Raw genomic sequence first — 6,000 nt, forward strand, 5'->3', positions numbered from 1 at the left:
TAATAACACTCTGTCCTTCCTCTGTTTCACAAGTCCCCTAACTAATATACTGGGATGTGTGAAAATATTGCTATGACTCATAGCTTCACAGCCCAAATCCAAACTTCTTTAGAGGCTTGCAGTGGTTGGGGCAAGGGCAAAATTACAGAAATGAAGATGAGATATGTGAGTCCTGCTCTGAGGAGGGAACACTCATAGCATATCAATGCTCTTCAGCATCAGCTAGGTAGTAGTAAACAGACAAGAAAAGTGCTTAGTACATCAGACTTTCTGGTTAGAAGCAGTTTTCATCACCATGTGTCCAGATTAGTAAGATATGAAAAAAATATACAATATCCTGGAAAGTTGAAGCTATTGGTCTCACCAGAAAACCCAGCAGAAACCTCAGGGATGGGACATCAGATAGGAGAGCAGAAAAAACTGAGAGGAAATGAGCAGTACCTGGTACTTAGTTTTATCTCATTTTTGGTGTTCTTTCCTTGTAATTCATACTGACAATTAACTATTTATTTATGGAAAACACAAGAGCTGGTGAGGAGGAAAAAGATGCCATCTGATTCCCTTTGGCTGTCAACTCTACCTAAGGCACGTGCTACAGAGGTTTAATGAAACTTTTCATTTGGACAGAACACAGACTGTCCTCAGTACAGCACTCACGAGTGTCCAGTCACGTGCAATTCAAGGACTTTGTGGTAAACATCACCTCTGTAATGCAGAACAATTAAAGTCATGCTCACCACATCTGAGCCTGGCTCATTTGTGAACAGGGTGCAGTGAATGTTGTATCCAGCCTGTGAGGATCTGACTGTTTTAGGAATAAACCTTTCAAAGAAGGGAAGACATTGATAAAAAATTGAGGTGCCACAGAAAAGGCCAGATGTTCAACTTTTAGGCCTTTAAAGGGCATGCAAATTTTTTCTCATGACTGAATGTGCATATTACTCATTGATGTGATCACTTATGCATCCAGCTCATCATCTGAATAGGCAAATATCGTATCTTCTGCAGCAACCATACTCAGAATTTAATGCAAAATTCATTCTTTTTGAAAATCAGTCCCCTAGAACACAATGGTAAATCATGCGCGATGAAGTGATATGAAGAGAAATGCTGCACCCTTCTTCTGAGGTCTTTATTTCTTTTCTCTAGAAAAATGTCTCCACCTTGATGCTGAAAGCCACAATTATTATTTTTTCATAGTCACACTGTGTCACTGCTCAGTGGCTCACATCATTGATTGAGCTCCATTATGCTAAATTCTAGAATGCCCAAAGAGCTAAATATAAAACAGGAGACAACAGATACAAAAATAGATGTGGACCACAAGGTAACCGTGAGCCACAGCTGCCATGAGCCTGCAGTAGATTTGTCTTCTGAGGTGCAGTGAAGCAAAGCTGGGGTGACTCAGGACGTGACAAAAGAGCACAAAGGACGAAGGGTTAGTGGTGGCTCTCGCATCACTGAATTACCACACTGAAAGGATTATCCTGCATCATGATAGATGACACGACAGCTTTCATGCAGCCCATGATTGAATGATGCCCAAAAATGAGGGTTCTGATCCCACATGATGAACTCACTTGTCTTTTTTTTTTTCAATTTTTTTTCTTTTTTTTTTTAACAAAGGTAAGATTAGTCTCCCAGGAACAGCCAGTTCTCAGCTCTGCCATGGAGTTTTGCCTTGACTTTTGTTTCCTGGCAGCTCCAATGGTTATGGGGTTCCTTGCTCATTTCCTTTCCAACCACATGATGTTTATAGTTACCATGTTAGAACAAATAGAGCAAATTGAATTGCAGATGATATGTAATACAGTATAATATAATATAATAATATACATGAAATGTACTCTACATTTGTATATCAGCTTGCTAGCAGCAGTACTGACCTTAACAAGAGTTTCTTAGAATCCCATCTCCAGGCACCAGAATCCTTGAGACTCTTTGGTATGGAAAGATGCTTTCCATTCATATTATGACCCAGTGTATTTAGCTATTCTCTCATACACAATGACAGATGTAAGGAAAGATATGTAGGAAACCAAACCTGCCATGATTATCTGTCTCCAAAATGAATGCTTACTCAGGAAGACAAAACACTCTTCCCCTTGCTAGGAAAACCTAAGCTATGTTATGTTACACAAATAACATGCCCGTAGTTTTGGTGCCATAAAGCATAAATCACAATTTAGCCCTCTGCAAAAAGCCTCTCTGCCCTGAGCTGCTGTGCCACGGTGCCCGAGGTGCACCTTCCTGGGAGGAGATGGGCAGAGCTGCAGGAGGTGGTGAGGAGAAACCACGGCTGCCCCTGCCACCACACATCATCTCTGCAAGTGCCCAGCTGGGAGCAAACTGGGACCTAATCTGAATGTGGTTTTGTTTTGTTTTTTTATTTTTTTTTTCTTCAGGTGATGTGAATGCAATGCTTGCTTTTCTCCTTTTTAAATGGTTAGAAGAATTCTGGATCTGTGTCAGGACTGTGATCCCCTGTGCAGGATGGAAAAGGATTTTTAATGAAAACAAGCTTCAGTTGTGAATATTTTAATGCAGTGCCAAAGTGGTAACAGGATGATAAAGTTTTGATAGGCCTGGTATTGGCTTTTATTTTTTTAAGGGGGAACTCCTCTCTCACTAACAGAAAAAGCATTTTTAATGCCAACATCAGTATAAAGTGCTGCTGGGACTTTTATATCTTTTCAATATCAGGCCTATGTTCAAGGAGAAAAAATAAATGCAGTGTTCACAACCATTTGATATTATAGCTGAATAGCTTTCAAAAAGCTCTTACCATGTTTTTATGCACAAAGTATGATTTGAAGCTTGGGGATGGAAAATGAGGGAACTGGAGGAGAGGGGAATCTTTTTGTTAATTTATAGCTGCTAGCTGAAATGTTTAAGACCAATCTTGCCAGGGTCACAAAACCGTGTGGAGATTGGTTTATTTTGCAAATCACAAAATTTCTTCTTCTTCTTTCTATCTTTCTTTTTTTTTTTTTTTTTTTCTGGCAGCATCAATAAATTTGTTTGATGCACTTTAAATGTTTAATTAAAACATTATGTTAGCACATTTACTGTAAGTGATAAAAACACTTTGGAGGTGGTCTTAAAGCAATTGGTGGCTCTGAAATTGCTAGACATGCACTAGTAAATCAGATACAAAGTCCATAAATTGGAACGATTCTCTTTCAGGCCTGTGCCATTTCACAGATATTAAAGCTGCTTAATTTAATTCCTCAGTAATGTGGAATGTGTACAGCAGCTGATGTCACTTCTTCAGACTGATTGTTTAAGGTCATATAAACTCAGGCCTACAGAGCACAGGATAGAAATTCCCTCTTATATTAATACTGTTTATAATTCAGTTCTCCTTCAATCCCTTAATCAGAAAAGAAATGTTTATTGTGTGATATTGCTATAAAATAAGTCGGAATTGTAATGAGCACTTGAAAAAGTAGAAAAAATATTCACTAAATCACAGCTACTGGTACCAAATGTCTCTTCTTTTTAAGCAGGCTTGTTCATCTTGAAAGGAAAACTTATTTTTAATGCAAAGCAGTCACTTTTATATGTGGAATTCAACTCTGTTTTGTAAAGTAAAAAGTACAAAGGAGAAGCAAAAGCTCCTGTAAACTATTCCTTGCAAATGACTTTGTTCCCCAGCAAGTAGCACTGCCCCATATTTACTTGATGAAATCTATAACTAGCTGCAGTCAATGGGTGTTTTGCTGCTTCCTCCCATTAGAAGGGCTCATGCTTTTAGGAATTGCATAGGTAGCATCTTTAACAATATGCAAGGGATAGCATCTGCTGCTCCACTGCTGTTTTAATACCTGCATTCAAAACACAACAGTAATAAAAGCTTCAGAACAAATTATTACGATTGGCTTCTTTGCCTATGTTGGAAATCTTTACTGAATCAAATTAATACAGAATATAAATATCACAATTAGATTTCACCAAGATGAACAAAGAATGAATCTTCCTTCTTCAGCTAAGAAAGTAGATTTTCTTGAGAAATCTCTGAGTCAGCATTTCTTGCAAGATGAACCCTTTTCCCCTTCCCCCACCAATGTCAATAGCTGAGAAGTCAATGATTTCCAAGGATGTCACGGATAACTTGCAATAGGAAAGGTAAAAGTTCACTCATTTAGATGTGTACATAACCTATTTCAGTCATCTTTAACAATATGTAACATGAAATTCTTAGCATGGAAAACTTGACTAGATGTCATGTCCCCTGCTCATAAAAACAAAGCTGTGTGACAAGTTTATCCCAGGATGCAGGAGAAAAATTGGCTCCGTTAGAGGCTTGACTCTGGAGCAGCAGGAGCTCTCCACGAATTGCTCTGCTGCAGGAGCCACTGGGTAGATGGTTTCTCAACATGAGGATTTCTTGCCAGGCCTGTGAATATTTTATTTTTTTTATTCTCTGCAGTGTCTGGTACCACTGAGTCCTGACTCATGGCTGAGATCAATGCCATGCCAGGGATAAAGCAGCAGAGTTCAACACACGCTGCTGTCGGTGATGTCAGAGGACTGTGTTGGTGAAAATGATACTGTTGTCTTCAGTGTGTTTTTAATTCATATTTGCTCTCTTTCCTGATGAAACCACGTTTTTACCACCAGCATGAGGTAGAATGGATTTTTATCTCTCATGCATCAACCGAGTTATCAGCACGTTCTAATTACAGTGTGTTGTGAGAAGCAGCAAGAGCACAGCTGGATGTTCCGACTCCAGATCTGAGGTGTCTGCAAGGCAGACATTTAAGAAAATAACTAAATACTGAGGCTCATTAGACCATGTAATATTTAAAGCAGGGTTGAATTTGTCTCATGAACTCTGTCCTGTGTGGTCAAATTCCAACTGTATGTCTGCCTGCCCTACTATTAATCACTTTTTGGATCAAGAGACAAAATCACCTCTCCAACATTCTTAAGCAAATGTGTGTTTTTTCCATAAACAAACAAAGAAATCAAAACTATTTATCTTAACTTGTTGATTTGTCCAAGTTATCTCATCCCAGATATAATGACTATCCCAAATATTAACAGGAAAAATTCTTTATAACAGCTGCACCTATTTTAAAGCTGTTGTTTTCTTCAGTCTTATGCTGTACTGGTTGTAGTCTTTAGTGGTTAAAAAGAGTAGCAAAGGAGTTAAGGCTGGGCAATCTTGCTCATCTTCACCTGACCTATTTCAGATTTTCATAACTGTCAAAAGAAACAGAGAAACCAACTATTGCCACACATAGTGAGGCCTTCACTGATAAACTCTGTCAGAGCTTCAAAGTAATCTTCAGCAGAAACTAATACTCTGTATTAGAGTCAATTTCAGAAGAAATTAAGTAAGCACACTGCAGTAATTTATGCCACAATTTCCAAAAGGAATAATAGTTGAGTCTTTATTTGTAATAAAGAGTATTCATAACTGGAAATTAAATCCCAGATTGTGGCAGTTCAAATTGGGTCATTGTGCTTCATATAAAGAAAAAAGCAAAATATTTACTGTCAAGTATCAGTCCATCCAGAGTTTCAAAGCACCTGTATTGGAAAAATATCATGAGGTGTGCCCACAAGTCATGAACATCATTCCTAGGTACTTTGAATTTTGATAATGTGTAGCCAATATAAATACATATACATTATATACCATTTATATTTGTCATAGGTTAAAATGCTTTACTTAAGCATCAATATTTGTATCTAACCGAGCATAGCAGTCCTCAAGGCAAGCTTAAGGCCCTTGGGATTTATTTCCTTTTTTTTTTTTTCTAGAAAACTACATTTTTAAACAGTTTTGATATTTCATGATATAGTTTGTGACAGGGCTATTTCACCATTCCCTAACGTGGGCTGCGGTGTCATCACATAGTCCCTAACACTGTGTCACTGTGAGTCTATGGAGAAGACATCAAGATGTCAACATTTTCTGAAAGGCAAAAGAGTGTCAGTGCAAGTTTGCAGAGACAGGGTGGTGTGAGAAGAGGAGCAGAAACGACACAG

The sequence above is a fragment of the Motacilla alba genome, chromosome 11 (assembly GCF_015832195.1).
Source record: "Motacilla alba alba isolate MOTALB_02 chromosome 11, Motacilla_alba_V1.0_pri, whole genome shotgun sequence".
Classification (NCBI taxonomy): domain Eukaryota; kingdom Metazoa; phylum Chordata; class Aves; order Passeriformes; family Motacillidae; genus Motacilla; species Motacilla alba.